General features: G+C 41.5%; 1 protein-coding gene across 2 annotated transcripts in view; it reads left to right on the plus strand.

The window, feature by feature from the left end:
* Positions 1-14,042, plus strand: part of LOC122939901 (rho GTPase-activating protein 39-like) — an 85,714-nt gene that overhangs the window by 28,072 nt on the left and 43,600 nt on the right. The window lies entirely within an intron of this gene.

The following is a 14,042-nucleotide window of genomic DNA, read 5'->3' on the forward strand; positions in this document are numbered from 1 at the left end:
AATGTGTACATGAGGCCATGTGATGAATGTAAAGCATGTATAATACTATCTTTAAATGGAATTCATTCCAGTGAAAGAAGCTGTATTTGCATTGTGCATCTGTCCTCTGCTACTCTGATTAATGTACTTAATAGTCCTGCCATTACACTCATAAATATAAATTACATAAGTGTTGTGAGACTACTTTAAAGCGGTTTGCTGGGATTTTCATATTAATGGCTGATCCTCAGGATAGGTCATCAGTAGGCTTGAGCGAACCAAGCCTACTTTGTTTTAATGATGTACCGAGACCTGTCTCCGTACAGCATTAAAATATATTGCCTCCGTGAAGGCAAAATTTGTTTCACCCGAAGTCACATGAGACTTCGGTGAATGAATTTGGTATTAATTTCTACATATTTAAAAACATTTAAAATTTGGAATCCGAAGTTGGGTTTGGTACCGGCTTGTACCTCGGTACCAAAAACGACTTTGGATTGCTAATTTTAAATGTTTTTAAAGATGTAGAATTGAATACCGAATTCATTCACAAAAGTCTTGTGTGAAGTGTTCGAATGAATCGACTTTGGATCAATGCTAGTCATCCGTATGAGATCCGTGGAGGTCTGACTCCCGACACTTCCGAGGATCAGCTGTTTAAGAAAGCAGTGGCACTCAAAGCTCACCAAGAACAAGGGGGTCCATTGGATAGCAGCTGTGCTTGATATTGCAGCTCATCCCCATTCACTTAAATGGGACTGAGCTGCATATAGGCCATGTGACCGATGAACGTGAGGTCTCATGGCCTAGGAAGATGCCTAAGCTCACATGGTCTCTTCATGCAGCTGATTGGCGGGGGCATTGGAAATCGGCACCCCACCGATCTGATATGGATGACCTATCCTGAGGAAAGGCCATGAATATCCAAATCCTGGAGAACCCCTTTAGTACAGGTCGACTAAACGGCCCATATGGCCATGCGGTGCTTGAACATAGCACGGCTGCGTCGCAAGTGCCACACGACCACACTATGTAGTCGTACCGTTAGGGATATGGATGAATAGTTACCTGGTTCTTTTTCAGCTCTGAAAGCATCCCTACAGTACTTGCACACGGCAGAAATCACACACACACTGTGACTCGTCCTTCAAGACTTGGCAAACAGGCCTCAGAAAATAGTTAGTACTGAGCACTTTGGCCAATGCGAAGTGATAATGACACCTTTTATAGCTAACAGATGTTTGATGCCTTCCCAACTGTACCGCAGCCTGAACTGCACTGGCAGGGAACCACACGGACCCCGATAGACCAGAATAGTTATTTTTGTTTCTTCATATTTTCCCCTCATTGTCTGAAACACTGAATCCTCATCTCCACTTCTACAATGCGTTTTTCCTGACCCAAGGGAAAAGATTGAAACGAACAAAAGAATAGCCCAGCAATAAGTACAATATAGAATGCTGAGCTACGTAAGTGATTCCTCTTATAGTTGTGTTAATAGAGCAGAACAGCGGTAGGGAAATCGGGATAAGCACTGTCCCCTTTTAACCAACAGGAGAAAATACTATGAGGCCGCTTGACATAGCCGTGTGGTGCTGCACTATGGAGTAGTGGGCAGTGTATCATGGATATAGTCTCTCCTGGCAGAAAAGCTCTGCACTATGGCCTCCAAGTGAGCATAGCATGATTTTCCATATGATCTGAGAGATAAAACCACTAACTGTATTTGAAACACAAACATACAAAGGTATAGAAGAGGCCATTGCCTTATTATGGCACCGTACAACTTGTAACGTCTGTGGAGCCATATTACTACTGTGTACATGAACCCTCATAAACTCACAGGAGATCAAATTTCCAACTCCCCGCAGCCTCCATCACTAGAAAAGAGTCCACTCAGCCATGAGAATTGCATAGCGTATACCGTGTTGACTGTTAACACACATTGGATCTGACTGCGTCTTTTGTTCAGTGTAGTACTGCACTGTATATTGGTCACAGTAGAGCAACTTTCCACATACTCCTGAGGAAAGGAAAAAGTTGTGTGATCCAAAGGTTCAAGGCATTTTATGGGAACATAATCTTAGTGGAGATATGATGTCACAGAAGTTTCTGCTTCGTTTGGGCCTTCAGATCTACATCTGCTTTATGCTTGAGTTTTTTATGGATCTACTCTTGTTCAACCTTGTGGTATCCACCTCCAGTCAGTAGAGAAATAAAGAGATATTTTCACAATTATTTTACTTTTTGTGTTTGTTTCCAGAAAATTACAGTGAACTACAACACTTGGCAAACAGACAAAAATAAAACAAAATGTAGCAAAACAGCAGGGCTCCCCATAGAGAAGGCAGGAATGGTATTTCACCGTCCCTGTCTTGCCCATCGCTCTATACACATCACTCAACGGCTTTGATCCCAGCGGTCATGTGATCGCCAGGGGCCGGAAGTCTGCACGAGTTGCTGGGTCTTAGCAGACCCAGATCAGCTCTGCAATGAGGCTGTACAGCTTTGAACAACCACTGGAAGCTCTATACCACCCCCTTTAACTGTAGCCAGCTGCAGTTACATGAGGAATCAGCAATAAGTTAATAGTTTTAAATGTCCTTCAAAGGTCTTTCGGGGGTCACATATAGTAGTGCAAAATAAAATAAAAATAAAGACAATATAAAAATATCTTCAAAAAATGCCACAACACAACAAAATGCAGCTTCTAGTCCCACCCCCATAACCCATACATAAATCAAAATGACTGTTATAGAAAGGGAACATAATAAAAAAATATTGTAGGTGTATGTTATACTAAAAAATACAAATTTAGACACATTTTTGTCTACTTTTTTACATTTTCTTACTGCTTATAAAAAATAAAAACAAAAAAATACTGCAATATAAATGACAGAAAAATAAAGCCCCGTGTATCAACGAAAACATAAAAAATTATTTACATAACCGAATGGAAAAAAATTACGGCTTTCTAAGGGCTACTTTCACACTTGCGTTTTGTGCGGATCCATCATGGACGGATCCGTTCAGATAATACAACCGCATGCATCCGTTCAGAACGAATCCGGTTGTATTATCTGTAACATAGCCAAGACGGGTCCGTCTTGAACACCATTGAAAGTCAGTAGGAGACGGATCCGTTTTCTATTGTGCCAGATTGTGTCAGTGAAAACGGATCAGTCCCCATTGACTTACATTGTATGTCAGAACAGATCCGTTTGGCTCAGTTTCATCAGACGGACACCAAAACACAAACGGAAAGCAACAATGCGAGAGTGAAATTAGCCTTAGATGCAGGTAGTAGAAAAATGTGCTTGGTCAAGGGGGGGGGGGGGGGGGGGGTCTAAAACTGGTCAACGCTGGTATCCCAAAAGTGGAGGTTTTGATCTCTGGTGAATGGAGAAATTATAAAGGAACTATGCATGTAAACATCCTGGTTCTTGCTCCTGTGCAGGCTTGTAGATGAGCGGCCTCGTTTTCACACTTGTAGATGCACATATCTCTGATATGCACACAGAAAATGCACAGCTATCTCGGCTGGCAGGAACACAAAACATAGCTGAATAGGGCAGCTGTTGCTGGATTCCGTGCAGTCAGCAGATCTAAGTGTGCAGCTTTCACTCCCTTCTTACAATGGATTCTTTCATGAGCTGCTTGTAAAGTCCATCCAAAGGAAGGACAGACAGCTGCCCCATTGTCTGCCCTGGAGCTGCTGAGGAAACTTCTCAAGATGTTTTGCAGATACCATCACTAATCCATTGCCCACAAGCAGTGTGTCCACTGTGCAGAATACCCCAAAGTGATCTAATAGGGCCTACTTTTGTGCAACTTAAATTAAATTAAGGGAATTTTTCTCATATTAGTATAAAATCAATGATATTAACATCTTAAGTAAATTAACTAGTCTTATCTAATGCTTAGTATTATCTGCCCAATATATATTTCTATTTTTATTTTCTATTTTTGTTGGATCTATTTTTTCGATTAAATTAAAAGTGGCAAAGAGGATTTCAGCTAAAAAAATAAGCATCAATAAGTGATAATAGTCACATAAACTGATGGTAAATTGCTAATTGGTGATGGCAAAGTGACCACCAACATTTCTGCACTTCCCGTTATCACTTTTATTTGTGTATAAAAATTAACATAATTTTGCTTTTGAAGTTTTATATTTTTTTAAAGCCTACAAACACCATACCTAGAGATGGCAGTTTTTTATGCCACTGACCCCAAAAATTCTTAAAAAAGGACCAAAAGGGTGAAAAAATGCTGTGGGGTTCCAGTTGAGGTTTTTCTTTTTTTCCGCAATTTCCCCACCTCCTGCTCTTGTTTTGAGGAAATAATTTATAAGAATAAGTTTGTGAAAGTTTGTGGTCCAAAACTTAGGAATAGAAACTGCAGTGTTGATACATAAACCAGTTCATAGAACTTTATCAACTTCAGATTTTTTTTGTGTGATAGATGTTGAATTCTTTTGGGGTTTAGCTACACAGTGATCTCGGTCACGCCCGAGGAACACAGTGTAGCAACGCTAGCATAGAAATGAATGGGGTCACAGCAAGACTCGCACGTGTGCTGCGACCATGACCCCAGAATTCCCCAAAAATCTACCACTGCTGGATTTTTTGCTATTCTGGAGTCACGGCCATGGCAAATGTGCGAGTTGTGCTGCGACCCCATTCATTTATATGCTACACTGCAATCCTTGGGCACGACCACGGTTGCCGTGTAGTTGAACCCTTATAGTCTATGTAATGTTCTTTTTTAAGAGGACCAGACATTGTTCACTGCATCATTGGATTGCCACAAAGAGGAGTTTTCTCTGTTTTGCTCACGTGTACTGATCTTGGGGACTGTGCCTAAGGATTGGGGTTGTTTACATGTGGGCTGCAGACATGGGATGTACTTAAAGGGATTTCTTAACATGGCTGCAAATATTCCACCCTGTAGCTGGAGTCACTGAGGTTGCGTTTGAGATGTATATTGTAACTGCTTTCAAAAGCCCCTTTTCCATTTCATGGAACTGGCTCAACTTTACACGGCTCTACCCTGTTTTGTGTTTTTTCCACCAGGCCAAAGTTAAAAATAATACTTGGTACCTGGTAATTTATTATATGGTCTGAGAAGCGAGCCAAGCAATGAAGTCGCGTGACCACTGCTTGGCCCGAGAAAACCGTCACTTCTCTGTTACCATCTTCATACAGTGGGTACCACGTCCACAATGGAAAACAAACTATCTGGTACCAAGACTGAGGAGAGGCAATTAGAGTAAGGTCTGCATCACCCGCAAAAATATATAACATGTCCTATTCTTGTCTATATTACAGACAAGGATAAGACTGTTTTATTATGGGCCGGATGTTCCGCAAAGTGCGAAACACACACGGCGGCTTGTATCTGTGTTTCGCAGACCCGCAAATTGCAGGCAACGGTCGTGTGCATGAGCCCTAAAGTAGAGCCAGTACCATACGGTAGAAAAGTGTCTATATTATACACTGAATGTGACCCTATGAAGATGTTAGCCCTGGCAGAGGCCAAAAGAGTGTTCCTTTGGCCTCCAGTGTACCTATGGGTGACAAATGCTACTGACTGCATCTGTCAGAGGCATCTTTTTTTTGGTCTGAATTATCACATACTACATTCATGTAAGTAGAAGTACAGGATTATAGAACTGAGTACATGATTCTTCAGGCTGTGATTGTGGAGGTTCACAGTCAGATTTTCCTTGCAGGCTTAACGATGAGTAGGTCTTCTTCTAATGCCGTCCCTTTAGTTGGTGCTCATTGACCTTTCTGCCCCGTGTAACCTCGGCCTTGATAATATGTCACCTCTGTTAGTATACTCTGGTGCTCCATCTACTTTTTAAGGACAGGTGCTGGACAGGAACCAGCAGTACAGAAATAGATCCTGGCCTGTGTCCTAACAGAGGCGTGCAGCAGGTGCGCTGAGTAATTCGGTATGAAGAGAAATATGAATCAGAAGCGACAGCTGGTATTTGTTGGTGGAGATGCCATCTTGGACTCGTCTGCAATGCACATTGTATGTCTGTGGGCTAGAAGACCATATGCGTATGTAGCAATGCATGTGGTAGGAATGGAATGACCACTCTTCTGACAAATAGCTTTTAACCATTTTGTAATGTTTCCTCCTCTTGGTTTGAATCACATTTATTATTTCATATTAACCCTTTTGATACTATTTCTCTAGTATATTTGCTTCATACTGAGGGCTATTTTGCCCAGAAACCAAATTGGGAGGATTTTATCACGTCCCATGTGCCGGACACAGCTCATCTACTCCCTCCTGACCTCTGCACAGGTCACAGAGCATGCCTAAAAAACTCTCCCATAGAAGTCAATGAGGTCCTTCTCCCCCCAGACCATATTGTCTATGGCCCATGGTGGCTGCCGTAAAGCAATTCTCTGAATGCTGTTAAGTACAGCTCAGGCAAGATGGCTGCCTCCATAATCAGGTTCAGGAAAAATAAAATTTTAAAAAATCTACAATCAGAAAATAAAAACAGAATTATTTTTTTCTGTGTCACTATCTGGTCTTAACTAGCAGACAAACATGTGGGTGGCACATTCACTTTAAACCACGATAAGCACAAGTGCAGTCTGGCAAGAAGTGGTTATCATGGTGGTGCCACATTGTGTAAAGGCGCCCTGTGGGTAAGAGGGGATTTGTTGCCATAGGTCAGATTGCAGCTCCCCTTATGGCCGCTTTAAAGGGATTATCCTACAGCAGCATAAAAAATGAAAACCAGACATCATATAGTTCACGACACTCTCAAACTTCGAACCAGCCCGGTACCTCACATGGATCCATAGATCTCCCCATTCATGGCTGCAATTGCTCTGCTAGATTTATTTCAAGCTGGCAGCTTAAGGGGCGTGCACTTTCCCAGGGGATGTGTCCTTTGTTTTTACTATACCTGGTGGCAGTTGAAGGATGGAACTGAACATGTATGTCAACCTGAGTGAGGTGGACAAAGAATTTAGAAAAAGGGCAAACAGCAGGTGGCGCTATACAGATAGAGTTCAGAGAATAACTCAGTAGCTATACCAAATGTTTAATTACATGCAATTACAAAAGTATTCAGTTCGAGGTGCTGGTTTCAAAGATGTAGAATATTTTTTGTGGGGCAACCCCTTTAAGGCCTCTAAAATGCAAGCATGTGTATTATGGCTGCAACACTCCAACTTCCCGCAGTTCTAATGATCCAGACTTCGATCACCATAGAACTGTAATACAGACGCCAACATCAGCCTATATTACGGTTTATGCCGCCTTTTACATGTGTGCTTTGAAAAATAAAAGCAACCACCCGGCTGATCGCTGGGACAGCTGGTCTTGCACTAGTTTTTCTAACATTTCCTAAGCTGTTTATTCTCCTGTAAGAAGACTAAATAAGGAACTAATTTGAGACAAAAGAAGAGGAAGTTTTTCTTGTATCATCTTCAATTTTGGCTGTATTTTCCAAAAAATGAGAACAGGACCTTTCCCCGGGTTTTGATGCGAGACTCCTGCAGGGGTCATATGATCATTTTGAAAGTGTCATGTGAAGCAATTAACTGTTTGTGGTGCCCTGTGGTCATATAGACAACCACACATGTGGATGATTTTGTTCTCTTGTTCAGTTTATCCATCATGATAGACACACAGACGGGATTTAAGAGCAATTTCTACAAAGGAAAATAACACAAAAACAATGTTATTTTTAATGTGTGTGGTTTCTTTGGAAAGAGGACATGTTAAAAAAAATGCAATTATAATAGAGCAGGAGGAGCTGAGCAGATTGTACTATAGTTTTTTTTTTTTGGGGGGGGGGGGGTTTAGGGGGAGGGAAATCTGTAATTTTTTTTATTGAATTGAAGTCTCTGCTCTTGTACATGGGGGCCGTCTTAGTGATTGCTAACTATCTGTGTATATACACTTGTACAGAGAATGCTATCAATCTTGAGCGCTAAAAGAGCAGAGATTTAAATGTATAAATGACAAGTTTTATTGAATCTTTTCCCATAAAACTGTGGTGATGTGTACGGTATAAGTGCTGGGAGGAGTGTATATCCCACTCAGATATCTCAGCTGGGTGAGATAACTGAAATCCAGAAAGCTGCAGTGGTTTCAGCAGAGTAGCAGTGTAGTTTAGTTTGCTGAGACAGTTTTGTCTAGATGTTGTTCTGGGCTGGATTTCACATGGACTGGGAGATAGGTTTGGTAGTGGGATCTGCCAGTCCACACCCTTCCACTACATGTATTGTCTTTTGCCGGAGGTGATCGCAGGTAAGGCCTGCTGCTGTAATCAAGGAGGGATAAAACAACTCTCTGTGTATGAGGTAGAGGGAGAAAGGCTGAGGAAGCCTGAGAGGCTCTGTGTGGTCTCAGCCAGGAGGGCTGAGGGGCCACGAGGCTTTGTAAAGTCTGAAGTCTGAAGTTTGGGGGGCCCAGCGACACCTACGGAAAGAGGGTTGCACGGTCAGAGTCGTCCGGACTTCTGGACCATCTCCCCCCAAGGGTGCTGGTGTGGTCACAGCCTGGGGCTGCTGGACCGTTTATGGCTGAGGAAGCCGGATCTAATCCCGTGTGTGAACGGCGCTCTATAGGTGAGGTATAGACAACACATGTATTAGGTAGAGCCTAGATGGGCAGGTGTTTATTTTCGATGTTTATGTGTGTGATGGTGCTGAAGTGCCAAAATAAAGCACCATTTGTACTTGAACCCCGTTGTCAGAGGAGAAATCTGTGATTGCGACCCCCTGTGAGAGAGCGATCCATTACAAACTATATATGAATCTGCTCAGCTTCTCCTGCCCTATAACATGCTGCCTGCAGATTGCACTGTATGTCATAGTGATGGTTTCCTTTTAAGCTTTTTTGTTGATTCTGTCAGGCTCCGTATACCCCTTATTTTGAGGCATATGTTGGTAGTATCTACCGATGTACACCTCAGATGGAAGGCCGTGCCATATTCCACTTTATAGGTATATGTCACTCATAGGCTTCCAGTGTAAAAAATATATACCGTATATACCGCACAGTATATGGTTTATTTTTTTTATTTTATTTTTTTGTTTACGGAGTCTCTCTGCATAGACTAAACTATGCTTTCCATACTGTGGGGATAAAAGCTCAGTGTAGGCACGAGGAGACTCTTTTGGAATATGCTGGGTACATGGAGACCTATGGCGCAGTCAGAGGTATAGTTTAGGGAATTCACCTAACGCCAGGTCAAGATGGCTGTAATATGTCAGCATTTTAATTTTCTGACCCCCTGTGGTACTATGGAACACAAATTTATAATGTAGCCTATTGTGCAGGTACATGGTTTTTGTATAACGCAATTTTTGTGTATGCATGGGTAATGCAGACTTAAGGCTGTGTCTGTGCCAAAAAAAGTGTTTAACCATCTACCGTCCGAGCGTTGACTAAAAACGTCCGGGAGGTGGTTCTATATCTCTGAATGGACGTTTCTGAACGTCCATTCAGAGATTGCAGCTGCACGCTAATCGTGCAGCTGCAGATCGGGTTACCCGCTGTCAGGGGCAACCCTTAGAGAAGGCAGAGACATTTCCCAGGTGTCCCTGCCTTCTAGATCGCTGTATACACAGTGCTGTACCGACACGACGGTCATGTGACCGCCAGGGCCGGAGAGTGCAGGAGTTGTCGGGTCTTTTACAGACCTCGATCAGCCCTGCACTGAGGCTGTACAGCGCAGTATACCGCTGTACAGCCTCTCTGGGGGGTGTATTTCCAACATGTCAGCCCCAGTTACAGGAGAAATCAATAGTGAGAAAAAAATGTGAAGTTAAATGTCCCCCAGAGGTCTTGTATGAGCTTATAGGGGAAGAAAAGTGTAAAATAAAAAATAAAAAATAAAAAAAAGTTTTATATGTAAACAAAAAAAAATTTCCAAGTAAGGAATAAAAAAAAATGTAAAATTAAAATAGAAATTTTTTTTAAATAGACATATTTGCTATTGCCGCATCCGTGATGGTTGGCTCTATAAATATATCACATGATCCACCCAGTCCAATAAACACCATAAAAAAAAAAGAAAGTGCAACACCAAGTGATCAAAAAGGCATATGTCCCAGAAAAATTGTACCATTAAAACAGTCACCTCATCCTGCAAAGAATGAACCCCTACATGAGAAAATCATTTAAAAAATAAAAAAAACTATGGCTCTCAGAACATGGACACATTGAAACATCATTTTTATTGTTTAAAAATGCTATTATTGTGTAAAACTTAAATAAATAAGAAAGAATACATATTAGGTATCGCCACGTCTGTAACGATCTGCTATAAAAATGTCAGATGAACGTTGTAAAAATAAATAAATAAAAACGGTGTTAAAACAACAAATTTTTTGGTCACCTTGCCCCATAAAGTGTTATAATGAATGATCAAAAAATCATATGTACCCAAAAATAGTACCAATAAAACTGGCACCTTATCCCCTAGTTTCCAAAATGCGGTCACTTTTTTGGAGTTTCTACTGTAAGGGTGCATCAGGGTGGCTTCAAATGGGACATGGCATCTAAAAACCAGTTCAGCAAAATCTGCCTTCTAAAAACCATCTGGCGCTCCTTTCCTTCTGCGCCCTGCTGTGTGCCCATACAGCAGTTTATGACCACATGTGGGGTGTTTCTGTAAACCGCAGAATCAGGGTAATAAATATTGAGTTTTGTTTGGCTGTTAACCCTCGATGTGTTAAATAAAAAAATGGATTAAAATAGAAAATCTCCATATTCCTTTAATTCTTGTGGAACGCATAAAGAGTTAACAAAGTTTGTAAAATCAGTTTTAAGTAAGTTAAGGGGGTATAGTTTCTACAATGGGGTCATTTATGGGGGTATCCACTATGTAAGCCCCACAAAGTGACTTCAGACCTGGACTGGTCCTTAAAAATTGGGTTTTGGCAATTTTCTTAAGAATTGCTTCTAAAATTCTAAGCCTTCTAACGTCCTAAATTTTTTTTAATGACATTTCCAAAATGATGCCAACATAAAGTAGACATATGGGGAATGTTAAGTAATAAATATTTTATGAGGTATCACTTTCTGTTTTAAAAGCAAATAGAAATTTTGAAAATTGCAAATTTTTCTAAATGTTTGGTAAATTTGGGATTTTTTTCATAAATATAGGTGAAATATATTGACTCAAATTTATGACTGTCATAAAGTACAATGTGTCACGAGAAAACAATTTCTGAATGGCTTGGATAAGTAAAAGTGTTCCAAAGTTATTACCACATAACGTGACACATGTCAGATTTACAAAATTAGGCCTGGTCAGGAAGGGGGCAAATGGCCTGGATGTGAAGTGGTTAAAAAGTGGCACAATTAGACACTTCTAGGGTCTCTAAACTTTTTGACAAGGGGTGGGGCTTAGCTGAAAGGGGAGGGGGCTCATAAGAAGTGGGCAGGGAATATGATGTGCCATTTTGTAGCACAATTGCACCACAATTCTGGCCACAATGTGTCTCAAAGTAAGCCAACCAGTACGGTTGGTATAGAGTCTGAGAGAAGTCTGTCCCTGCACCCTGCATCCCTGTGATAAATCTGGTGCGGGGCTAGACAGCCAGCCTAAGCTTGCACCATTTTCACTTGATCCCTTTGTTCACCCAGAAGATAAGCCATCACCGGAAGGATCTAGAATGGGCTTTCTCCTCTCTCTCCACTGACGACACCTATACAGTTGGCCGATCCTAATGTGTATGGGGGAGTGCGGAGAGAGAGTGATCGTTTGGCCTGGAGGCTATTGAATGTGTATGGTCGGCTTTACTCCGCAGCGTCTGAGCTGAGCTGTGAGCCACAGACGTTCACGTAAGCAGTTGTGTATTGTAGGAAATTATCATGTGTGAGGTTTACAATCTCAGCCACTCTCATCTTCCTGTTTACAGAATTGAGATTGGCACAAAGCAATACACAATATGCCCTTACACATGACTTGTAGCTAATTCATCTTGTATATAAGACGTGGACGAGACTTAATAAAGCAGAGGGGAAGGACATGCATTAAATGAACTTGCCAATTATCCGCTGACTGCTCATTTATTAGCCTTTGACCCTGGGGGCAGCCTTTTGTAAAAGTAGTCAATATTCAAAAGAATGCACCCTATCCATTTAACTGGAAAGTATTGCTGTAAATAACGGTCCCGGTCTCCAGTGACCTTTTATTGGTTTGGTTGATTAAATGACATTGCTTATCCTATATTACTTTTTTATGGTTTTAGTAAATCGCCTATATTTTGCTAGCTGTAAATTTTAATCATTTTTAAAAGAAGATCTGTAACCTAAACATAGTATCATAGTGGGAGATTTATCAAACTGGTGTAAAGTAGAACTGGCTTAGGGTACTTTCACAGTAGCGTTTTTCTTTTCCGGTATTCAGTTCCTTTCTAGGGGCTCAATACCGGAAAAAAAACTGATCAATTTTATCCTAATGCATTCAGAATAAAGAGCATTACATTCAGGATGCATCAGTTCAGTCCCTTGTACGTTTTTTGGCCGGAGAAAATACTGCAGCATGCTGCATTTTTCTCTCCAGGTGAAAATTCCTGAACACATGCTCCAATGCACTCCCTTGCCCTGCGTTAGATCGCGCAGGGCAAGGGTTCTTTTGTTTTCAATAACACACTGCCGGGCAGAAACTTCCGCCCGGCAGTGTTCTGTTCGGTGATGTCACCGGCTCTGATGGGCTGGCTTTAGCTCTGCCCTAGCCGTTTTACTGGCTAGGGCAGCTCTAAATTCCGCCTATCAGTGCCGGTGACGTCACCGGGCTTCCTGGCAGCCCCATGGAGAGCCCCGGTACGTCAACGGATCTCTGAAAAATGCCTTTGCCCTGCACGATTTAGCGCAGGGCAAAGGAGAGCATCGGAGCATGAACTGCTCGGATGCTCAAGTCAAGGGAGCTGCCGGGGTGAAAATGGAGGGATGTCCGGGTTCAGCTCTGAACCCGAACAACCCCTTTAAGTGAGCCAAGAAGAAAGTGCATTAGGACAGTTTGTATCCCAAATTTCCCCCACATTTTGCAGAGGCTGCCACCAGTTTATTTATTGGTCTATTACATTACAGAACACATAGGTCTTTCATGGCAGTTCGGTGACCTTTGATTTCCAAGTTTTGCATTTACTTGAAAATTCTTTCGGATTTACTTAGTCCTAATGTTAAGAATGCTTAATCCTGGTCCTTGGTGACCTTGAAAATCTGGATTTCCTGTTCTGCTAATCAGTACAAGTAAGTTATTAGCTGTTTAAAGTCTTTGATTATTTTTGTAATAAAATGTGTGGGAACAGGCAATTCCGACAACTTCATATATTTGCAACCTAATTATTAAGATAATGTTCTAATAATATTTATTTTCTGTCTGAATTATTCCCTTGATAAATGTCAGATTGTTGTAGTTGTCCCTTAAAGGGGTTATCCCACAATTAATGTAAAGAATAAAAATCAGACATCATATAGTACGTGACAATCTCTTTCTAAAAAAAAACTAGAACCAGCCCTGTACCTCACATTGATCCAGACTCCGAGATATCCCCATTCAATTTTCCAATTGCTCTGCTAGATTTATATGAAGTTGGCAGCTCAGGGGGCGTGTTCTTTATGCTGCAGACCTCTCCCAATCACAGCTCAGGAGGCAGTTGAAGGATTGAACTGACCATGTGTTTCCACGACAGCGAGGTGGACAAAGAAATAAGAAAAAGAACAAACAGCAGGTGGCGCTATACAGATAGATTTTATTGAATAACTCAGTGGCTATACAAAAATTTTAATTACATGCAATTACAAAAGTATTCAGATGCAGGTGCTGGATAACTTTAAAGAAGTTGTCCCATCTGGACATTTATGGCATATTTGGAACCCACCCCTGTTTCAAGAACGGGCCCCAGCTGTAAATGGAGAGCATGCCACATGTGTGGCTTTTGTCTATTAACTGCTGTAGGAGTTCTGAAAAGAGCCAAGTGCAAGGTTCCATTCTTGAGATATGAGTGGGTGCCAGAGGTGGGAACCATGCCTATCTATCTATTGATATGAAAGCATAGAGATGA

Source organism: Bufo gargarizans, chromosome 6 (genome assembly GCF_014858855.1).
Source record: "Bufo gargarizans isolate SCDJY-AF-19 chromosome 6, ASM1485885v1, whole genome shotgun sequence".
Classification (NCBI taxonomy): Eukaryota; Metazoa; Chordata; class Amphibia; order Anura; family Bufonidae; genus Bufo; species Bufo gargarizans.